Below are 11,616 nucleotides of genomic sequence, written 5' to 3' on the forward strand. Positions count from 1 at the left end.
AGTGATATCAGATTCACCAAAATTGGAATAAAGGAAAAAATGTTAAGGGCACCCAGAGAGAAATGTCGGGTTACCCACAAAGGGAAAGCCATCAGACTAACAGCAGATATCTCTGCAGAAACCCAACAAGCTAGAAGAGAGTTGGGACCAATATTCAACATTCTTAAAAAGAAGAAATTTCTTCTTTTTTTCAGGTGCACTGGTGACGTACTTTATTTTTTTCTCTTTTTTGATATTATACTTTATGTTCTGGGGTACACGTGCGGAATGTACAGGTTTGTTACATAGGTATGCACGTGCGATGGTGGTATGCTGTACCCATCAACCCGTCATCTACATTAGGTATTTCTCCTAATTCTACTGCTCCCCTAGCCCCACATCCACTGGCAAGCCCCAGTGTGTGACGTTCCTGTCCCTGTGTCCATGTGTTCTCATTGTTCAACTCCCACTTATGAATGAGAAAATGTATAGAGTATAAATTATTCTACTATAAAGACACATGCACACATACGTTTATTGCAGCACTGTTCACAATAGCAAGGATTTGCAACCATCCCAAATGTCCATCAATAACTGACTGGATAAATAAAATGTGACACATATACACCATAGAATACCATGCAGCCATAAAAAAAGATGAGTTCATGTTCTTTGCAGGGATATGGAAAAAGCTGAAAACCATCATTCTCAGCAAACTAACACAAGAGCAGAAAACCAAACACCACATGTTCTCATTTACAAGTGGGAGTTGTCAAATGAGAACACATGGACACAGGAAGGAAAATAACACATACTGGGGCCTGTTGGGGGATGGGGGCCTAGGGGAGGGAGAGAATTAGGAGAAATACCTAATGTAGATGACTTGTTTATGGGTGCAGGATACCACCTTGTCACTTATGTAACTATGTAACAAGCCTGCACGTTCTGCACATGTATTTTTATATATATATAATATACATTATATATATTATATATATTAAATATATATTATATATATTATATATTATATATTAAATATATATTATATATTATATATTATATATTAAATATATATTATATATTATATATTATATATTAAATATATATATAATATATAATATATATATATATAGCCTGTAGTGAAAAACTGAACATCTTCAGATAAAAAGTAGAAAGAAGATAACATAAAAATGCTTTTTGATGTGCAGATGTGTCTCACAGAATGGAACCTGTGCTTTGATTAAACAGGTTGGAAACACTTTTTTTATAGAAACTGGGAAGAGATATTTCTGAGCCCATTGTAGCCAATAAAGGAAATCAAATATCCCGTGTCAAAAAGTAGAAACAAGCTATCTATGAATATGCATTGTGATGTCTGGATTCATCTTACAGAATGGAACTTGTGTTTTGATTCGTCAATTTGGAAACTCTGTTTTTAAAATATACAAAAGGGCATTTCTGAGCCCACTGAGGCCAATAAGAAAAGATCGAATATCTGGCGATAAAAACTAGGAATAAGCTGTCTGTGAAAATTCTTTGTGATTTGTGAATTCATCTCACAGAATGAAACCTTTGTTTTGATTCACCAGGTTGGAAGCACTATTTTTGTAGAATATAAAAAGGGACATTTCTGAGTCCATAGAGGCCAATAAGAAAAAATCAAATACTACATGATAAAACCAAGATACAAGCTATCTGTGAAAAATGCTTTGTGATGTTTGGATTCATCTCAAAGAACACTGTTTTATTATTTTTCCTTATCGGCCTCAGTGGGCATAGAAATGGCCTATCATATATACTACAAAAAGATTGTTTCCAACGTGGTTGATCAAAACACAGGTTCCATTCTGTGAGATGAATCCAGGCATCATAAAGCATTTTCACAGATCCCTCATTTCTAGTTTTTATTATGGGATATTCCGTTTTTCACTATAGGCTTCAAAGGGCTCAGAAGTGTCCCTTTGTAGATTCTACAAAAAAAGTTTTTCCAAGCCTGTAAGTCAAAACACAGTTTCCATTCATTTAGATGAATCCACATATCACAGAGCATTTTCACAGATAGCTTGTTTCCAGTTTTCATTGCAGGATATTTGATTTTTCATTATTTGGCTCAATGGGCTCAGAAATGTCCCTTCAAGATTCTACCAAAAATGTATGTCCAACCTGATGAATCAAAACACATGTTCTGTGTAATGAATGCACATGTCACAAAGCATTTTCAGTCAGTTTGCTTATTTTTTATCTTGGGATATTTGATTCTTCCTTACTGGCCTCAAAGGGCTCAGAAATGTCCCTTTGGAGATTCTAGAAAAAGAGTGTTTCCAAACTGAGAAGTCAAAACACAGGTTGCATTCTGTGAGATGAATCCACACATTTCAAAACGTTTTCTCAAATAACATGCTTCTAATTTTTATCACGGGACATTCAATTTATTTTTCATGGGCTCAGTGGGTTCAGAAGTTTCCCTTCATAGATTGTACGAAAAAAGTGTTTCCAACCTGGTGAATCAAAACACATGGTCCATTCGGTGAAATGAATCCACACATCATAAAGCATTCTCACACATAGCTTGTTTCCAGTTTTTGTCGTGGAATATTTGGGTTTTCGCTGTAGACTACAGTGGGTTAAAAAAGGGACCTATGTAGATTCCTCAAAAAAAGTGTTTCCAACCGGGTGAATCAAAATAGCAGTTTCATTCTAAGAGCTGAATTGACACATACAAACTATTTTCAAGGACTCCTTGTTTCCGTTTTTTTATTTCAAGATATTTGGTTTTTCATGATAAACTTCAATGGGCTCAGGAATGTCCCTTTTTAGACTTACTACAAGAGTGTTTCCAACATGTTGAATCAAAACACAGGTTTTATTCTGTGAGCTGAATCCACACATCACATAGCAGCTCATAAATAGCTATCTGTGAAAATGTTGTGCGACATGTGGATTCATCTCACAGAAAGGGACCTGAGGTTTTATTCACCAGTTTGGAAACACTCTTTTTGTAGCTCTACAAAGTGACAATTCTGAGGCCATTGAAACCTATAATGAAAACCAAATATCCCGTGATGAAAAGTAGAAACAGGCTATAATGTAAAAATGCTTAGTGACGTTTGGATTCATATCATAGAAAGGAATCTGTTTTGATTAACCAGCTTGGAAACCCTCTTGTAGAATCTATGTAGAAATATTTCTGAGCCATTTGGCTCATAAAAAAAAACTTGAGTATCCCGAGATAAAAACTAGAAACAAGCTATCTGTGAAACTGCTTTCTGATGTGTGGATTTATCTCACAGAATTAAACCTGTGTTTTTATTCACTAGGTTGGAAGCACTGTTTATGTAGAATTTACAAAAGGATATTTCTGAGCCCTTTGAAGCCTACGGTGACAAACAGAATATCCCATGATGAAAACTCAAAACAACCTATATGTGAAAATTCTTTGCAGTGTGTGGAATCATCTCACTAAATGGAACCTGTGTTTTTACTCACCAGGTTAGATACATTCTTTTTGTAGAATCTAAGAAGGGACATTTCTAAGCCCCTTGAGACCTATAGTGGAAAACCAAATATCCTGAGATAAAATCTGGGAAACATCTATCTATGAATACGTTTTGTGATATTTATTTCATTCACAGAATGGAGCCGGTGTTTTAATTCTGCAGGTTGGAAACACTCTTCTGGTAAAATCTACAAAAGACATTTCTGTGCCCATTCATGCTTATAGTGAGAAACCGAATATCCTGTGACAAAAACTAAAAATATGTAATCTGTGAAAATGCTTTTTGATATGTGTTTATTGATCTGACAGAATGGAACCTGTGTTTTGACTCACTGGGCGGGAAACACCCTTTTTTGGAATCTATGAATGGACATTACTGAGCTTATTGAGATTTGCAGTGAAAAACCGAGTATCCCACGAATATTATCTAGGAACAAGATAAATGTGAAAATTCTTTGTGTTGTGTCAATTCATGTGAGAGAGATTAACTTGAATTTTCCTTCACCAGGTTAGAAACACATTTTTTGTAGAATCTACAAAGGGACATTTCAGAGCCCATTGAGGCTCACAGTGAAAAACAAAATATCCCATGATAAATACTAGAAACTAGCTATGTGTGAAAATGCTTTGTGATGTGTGGGTTCATCTCACAGAACAAAACCTGTATTTTGATTCATTAGGTTGGAAACCCTCGTTTCATAAAATCTATGAAGAGACAGTTCTGAACCCATTGAGGCCTATAAAGGAAAACTGAATATCCCACAATAAAAATGAGAAAAAGTTTATAAGTGAAAATACCTTGTTATGTGTGGATTCATTTCTCAGAATGGAACTTGTGTTTTGATTAAACTGATTAGAAACACTCTTTTTTGTAGCATCTACAAAAGGACATTTCTGAGCCCATTGAAGCCTAAGGTGTTAAAATAAATACCCCACAATAAATACTGGAAAGAAGTTACCTGTGAAAATACTTTGTGATGTTTGGGTTCATCTCCCAAAACAAAACCTGAGTTTTTGATTCACCAATAAGGAACCTCTCTTTTTGTACTATCTATGAAGGGACATTTCTGAGCTTATTGAGGACTTCAGTGAAAAACCATATATCCCATGGTAAAAACTAGAAACATGCTATCTATGAAAATGCTTTATAATGTGTGGATTAATCTCACCGAATGGAACCTATGTTTTGAGACACAAGGTTGGAAACACTCTTTTTGTAGAATCTACACATGGACATTTCTGAGCCCACTGAGGCCTGTAGTGATAAACTGAATATGCTGAGATAAACACCAGAAACAGGGTATCTCTGAAAATGCTTTGTGATGTGTCAGTTCATCTCACAGAATGGAACTTGAGTTTATATGCACCAGTCTGGAAACACTCTTTTTGTAGACTCTAAAATGTGACATTTCTGAGCCCATTGACTCCTATACTGAAAACCAAAATATCCCGCCATAAATATTAAAACAATAATCTGTGGAAATGCTTTGTGATGTATGGGATCTTCTCACAGAATGTAATCTGTGTTTTTATTCACCAGGTGGAAAACACTTTCTTTGTAGGATGTACAAAGAGATACTTTGGAGCCCATTTAAGCCTATAATTGGAAATGAAATATCTCGTGATAAAAACCAGAAACAAGCCATCTTTGAAACTGCTTAGTGATATATGGATTACTGTCACAGAACGGAAACTGTGTTTTGCTAAAACAGGTTGAAAACACTCTTTTTGTAGAATCTATGAAGGGACATGTCTGAACCCATTTAGAAGTATAGTGGAAAACCAAATATCTCCCAGTAAAAAAATAGAAAGAAGCTATTTGAGAAAATGCTTTGTGACGTGTGGATACATGTCACAGAATGGAAGCTGTTTTTTTGATTCTCCAGTTAAAAACTTTCTTTTGTAGAATCTATGAATGAACATTTCTGAGCCATTTAATGCCTGATAAACACTAGAAAGAAGTTGTGTGTGAAAATACTTTGTGATGTGTGGATTCATCACAAAAATGGAAACTGCATTTTGATTCACCAGCTTGGAAAAACTCTTTTTGTGTAATCTACAAACAGATATTTCTGAGCCCATTGAGTCCTATATTTGAAAACCAAATAACCCAGGATAAAAAGTAGAAACAAGCTATCTGTGAAAATGCTTTGTGATGTGTGAATTCATCTCACAGAAAGGCACCTGTGTTTTGAATCAGCAAGTTGGAAACACTCTTTTTGTAGAGTCTACCAACGAACATTTCTGAGCCCATTGAGCTCTATATTGGAAAACAATATTCCGTGATATAAATTTAAAACAAGCTCACTATGACAACGCTCTGCTATTTGTGAATTCATCTATCTGAATAAAACCTGTTTTTATTCATCTGGTTGGAGGCAATCTTTTTGTAGAATCTACGAGTGGACATTTCTGAGCCCATTGACACCTATAGTGAAAAACTGGATATCCCCAGATAAATACTAGAAACAAGCAATCTGTGAAAATGCTTTGTGATGTGTGGATTCATCTAACAGAATTGAACCTGTGTTTTGATTCACCAGTCTGGAAACACTCTTTTTGTAAACTCTAAAGAGAAACATTTGTGAGCTCATTGATGCCTAGTGAAAACCAGAATATCCCACCATAAATACTAAAACAAGAACCTGTGAAAATACTTTGTGATGTGTGGGTTCATCTCACAGAATTGAACCTGTATTTTCATTCACTAAGTGGGAAATACTTTTTTGGTAGAATGTACAAAGGAACGTACCTGAGCCCATTTAAGCCTATAGTGAAAAACTGAATATCCCATGATAAAAACTAGAAAAAAGCTATCTGTAAAAACGCTTTGTGATGCATCGATTCTTGTCACAGAATGGAACCTGAGTTTTGATTCACCAAGTTGGAAACACTTTTCTTGTAGAAGCTATGAAGGGACATTTCTGAGCCCATTGAGGCCTACAGTGTAAAAATGAATATCCTGTGATAAAATCAAGAAACAAGCTAACTGTGAAAATGCTTTGTGATGTGTTGGTTCATCTCACAGAATGGAAACTACATTTTAACTCATCAGGTTGAAAACGCTCTTTTTGTAAAATCTACAAAGGGACTCTTCTGAGCCCACTGACTATTATAGTGAAAAACAATATCAAGCGATAAAAACTAGAAACAAGCTATCTGTGAAAATGCTTTGTGATTTGTGGATTCATCTCACAGAATAGAACCTGTGGTTTGATTCCACAGGTTGGAAACAATCATTTTGTGGAATTCGCAAACAGACATTTCTGAGCCCATTGAAGCTTATAGTGAGAAACTGAATACCCCGTGATTAAAAACTAGAAACAAGCTAACATGAAAATGCTTTGTGAAATGTGGATTTATCTCACAGAATGGAACAAGTGTTTCCTTTCTGGAGGTAGAAACACTATCTGTGTAGAATCTACAAACGTACATTTTTAAGCCCATTGATTCCTACAGTGAAAAACAAGATATCCCACAATAAAATGTAGAAATAAGCTATTTCTGAAAATGCTTTGTAATGTCTGAATTCATCTCATGGAACGAAAACTGTGCTTTGATTCACCAGGTTAGTATTGTAGAATCCACAAAAAGATATTTCTGAGCTCGTTGAGGTCTATACTATAAATCTGAATATCCCACAATAAATACTAGAAGCAAGCTCTCTGTGAAAATGCTTTGTCATGGTTGGTTTCATGTCACAGAATGTAACCTGTGTTGTGATTCACCAGGTTGGAAACACTGTTCTTGTAGAATATACTAAGGGTTACTTCTGAGCTCATTGAACCCAATAATGAAAAACAAAATACCTTGCGATAAATACTGGGAACAAGATTTCTGTGAAAATTCTTTGTGATGTGTGGGTTCATCTCACAGAATGAAACCTGAGTTTTGACTCACAAGGTTGGCAACCCTCTTTTTGTAGAATCTACAAAAGGGACATTTCTGAGCCTATTGATGCCTACAGTGAAAAACTGAATATCCCACAATAAAAACTAGAAACTAGCTATCTGTGAAAATGCTTTGTGATGTGTGGATTTTTCTCAGAGAATGGAAATTGCCTTTTGATTCACCAAATTAGAAACACTTTTTTTTCTTTTTTTTTGAAATGGAGTTTTGCTCTTTATTGTTCAGGCTGGAGTGCAGTGGAGTGATCTCTGCTCACTGCAACCTATATCTCCCAGGTTCATCCTATTCTCCTGTCTCAGCCTAACGAGTAGCTGAGATTACAGGTGCCCAACACCATGCCCAGCTAACTTTTGTATTTTAATAGATACGGGGTTTCACTATGTTGGCCAGGCTGATCTCAAACCCCTGACCTCAGGTGATCCACTCATGTAGGCCTCCCAAAGTGCTGAGATTGCAGGCATAAGCCAACATGCCCAGCCACTTTTTTGTAAAATCAATGAATGAAAATTTCTGGCCCTATTGAAAATTATAGTGAAAAACAGAATATCCCGAGAAAACAAGTGGGAACAAGCTAAATGTGAAAATGCTTTGTGATGCTTAGATTCATCTCACAGAATAAAAACTGTGTTTTGATTCACCAGGTTGGATACAGTCTTTTTGTAGAATATATGAAGAAATAATTCTGAGCTCATTGAAGCCAATAGCGAAAAACCAAATACTTTATGATAAATACTAGAAACAAACTTTCTGTGAAAATGCTTTGTAATGTGTGGGTTCATGTCACAGAATGCAACTTGCATTTTAACTGAACAAGTTTGGCAACCCTCTTATTGTAGAATCTACGAAGGGACATTCTAGAGCCCATTAAGTCCTACAACGAAAAAAAATCCCCTGATAAAAACTAGAAACCATCTGTCTGTGAAAATGCTTCATGATGTGTGGATTCATCTCACAGAATGGAACCGTTTTTTTCATTCACCAGGTTGGAAACACTCTTTTTGTAGAATCTATGAAAGGACATTTCTGAGCCCATGGATGCATATAGTGAAAAATGGAGTATAACACAATAAATACTAGAAACACGTGATCTGTGAAAATGCTTTGCGATATGTGGAATTACTTCACAGAATGAAATGTGTGTTGTGATTCACCAGTCTGGGAACAGTTTTTGTAGACATTACTAAGGGATATTTCTGATCCCAATGACGCCTACAGTGAAAAACACCATATCTCACAATAAATATTAGAAACAAGGATCCATGAAAATGATTTGTGATGTGTGGATTCATCTCACAGAATGAAACCTGTGTTTTGATTCACAAGGATGGAAACACTTCTTGTAGTAACTATAAAGAGAAATTTCAGACCTATTTGATGCCTGTAGTGAAAAACTGAATATCCTATCTTAAAAACTAGAAACAAGCTATTTCTGAAAATGCTTTGTGATGTGTCAATTCATCTCAGAGAATGGAAACTGTGAATTGACTCACCAGGTTGGAATCACTCTTTTTGTAAAATCTATGCATGGACATTTCTGAGTTCTTTGAAACTTATAGTGAAAAAAAGAATATCTTGTGATAAATACTAGAAACAAGCTATCTGTGAAAATGTTTTGTGACGTGACGTGTGGGTTTATGTAACAGAATGGAACCTGTGTTTTTATTCACCAGGTTGAAAACACTCTTTATTTTGAATCTACGAAGGGAAATTTCTGAGCTAATTGATGCCTACAGTGAAAAACAAAATATCCTGTGATAAGAAATAGAAACAACCTATCTGTGAAAATGCTTTGTGATGCGTGGGTTTATCTCACAGAATGGAACCTGTGTTTTGATTCAGCAGGTTTTTGTAGAATCTACAAAAGAAAATTTCTGAGCTCATTGATGCCTATAGAGAAAAACTGAATATTCCACGATAAGAAATACAAACAAGCTATATGTGAAAATGCCTTGTGATGTATGGATTAATTTCACAAATTGGAACTTGTGTTTTGATTTTACAGGTTGAAAACTCTTATTTTTGTAGAATATACTAACAGACATTCCTGGGCCCATTGATGCCTATTGTGAAAAACAAAATATCCTGTGATAAATACTAGAAACAAGCTATTTGTGAAAATGCTTTGTTATATGTGGATTCATCTCACAGAAAGGAACCTGTGTTTTGATTCACCAGTCTGGAAACACTCTATTTGTTGACTCCACTATGGGACATTTCTCATCACAATGATGCCTATAGTGAAAAACAGAATATCCTGCTATAAATACTATAAACAAGAATCTGTGAAGAGTCTTTGTGATGTATGGATTCATCTCACAGAATGGACTGTGTGTTTTGATTCACGAGGTTAGAAACAGTCTTCTAGTAGTATCTATGAAGAGAAATTTCTGAGCTAATTGAGGCCTATAATGAAAAACCAAATATTCCATGATAAAAACTAGAAAAAAGCTGTCTCTGAATATGCTTTGTGATTTGTCAATTCATCTCACAAAATGAAACCTGTGGTTTGTTCCACCAGATTGGAAGCACTTTTTGTATAATCTACAAAAGAACATTTCTGAGCCTTTTGACGCCTATAGTGAATAAAAGAATATCCCACAATAAATACTACTATCACACTATCCGTGAAAACACTTTGGATATGTGGGTTCATCAAAGAGAATGGAGCATGTGTTTTAATTAACCAAGTTGGAAACACTCTTTATGTAGAATATATATATATAAAATTCTGAGCTCATTGATGCCTATAGTGAAAAACAGAATATCCTGCAATAATAAATAGAAACAAGCTATCTGTGAAAATGCTTTGTGATCTGTGGGTTAATCTCACAGAATGGAACACGAGTTTTTATTCACCAGGTTGGAAACACTTTTTTTGTAGAATATACAAAGGGGAATTTCTGGGTCCATTCAAGCTTATGGTAAAAAACCAAATATCCCACAATAAATACTAGAAACAAGCTATTTGTAAAATGCATTGTGATGTGTGCATTTATCTCACAAAATAGAAACTGTGTTTTGATTTGGCAGGTTGGAAACACTGTTTTTGTTGAATCTACAATGGGACATTTCTGAGCCCATTGAGGCCTATGGGGAAAAAAAAAACTAATATTTGTGGTAAAAATGACCAAAAAAGCTATATGTGAAAATGCTTTGTGGCATGTGGATTCATCTAACAGAATGGAACTTGTGTTTTGATTCAGAAGGTTGGAAACACTCTTTTTGTAGAATCTACAATGGGAAATGTATGAGTCCATGGATTCATAGAGTGTAAATCTGAATATCCTATTATAAAAACTAGAAAAAACATATCCCTGAAAAAGCTTTGTGATGTTTGAATGCATCTAACAGAATTGAACCTCAGTTTTGATTCACCAGGTTGAAACAGTCTTCTAGTGGAGTCTATGAATGGACATTTCTGAGCCCATTTATGCCTATGGCGAGATACCACATATCCAGTGATAAAAACTAGAAACAAGCTATTTGTGAAAAATCTTATGATGTGTGGCTTCACCTCACAGAATGGAAATTGTTTTGATACAGCAGGTTGGAAACACTGTCTCTGTACAATCTACAAACCAAACTTTCTGAGCCCTTTGACCCCTATAGTGAGATATTGAATATCCTGCACTAAAAACTAGAAACAAGTTATCTGTGAAAATGCTTTGTGTTTGTGGATTCATCTCACAGAATGGAACATGTGTTTTGATTCATCAGGTTAGAAACACTCTTTTTGTAGAACCTACGAACCAACATTTCTGAGCACGTTGACCACTACAGTGAAAAACCAAATATCAGGCAATATAAACTAGAAACAAGCTACTTCTGAAAATACTTTCTGATGTGTAGATTCATCTTACAGAATGGAACCTGTGTTTTGATTCACCAGGTTGAAAAGGCTTTTTTTTGTAAAATTTACCAAGGGATACTTCTGAGCTTTTTTCTACCTGTAGTGGAAAACCAAATATACCATGATAAAAACAAGAAACAAGTTATCTGTGAAAATATTTTGTGTGTAGTGGGTTTATCTCACAGAATGGAGCCTGGTGATTTCTTTGGTGGTTTTTTTTTTTTTTTTCACCAGGTTGGTAACACTCTTTTTAATGAATCAGCGAAGGGACATTTTGAAGCCCATTGATTTACATAGTTAAAAACCAAATGTCCCATGATAACTATGAGAAACAAGCTATATGTAAAAATGCTGTGTGATGTGGGCTTTCATCTCACAGAGT

The sequence above is a fragment of the Pongo pygmaeus genome, chromosome X (genome assembly GCF_028885625.2).
Source record: "Pongo pygmaeus isolate AG05252 chromosome X, NHGRI_mPonPyg2-v2.0_pri, whole genome shotgun sequence".
Classification (NCBI taxonomy): Eukaryota; Metazoa; Chordata; class Mammalia; order Primates; family Hominidae; genus Pongo; species Pongo pygmaeus.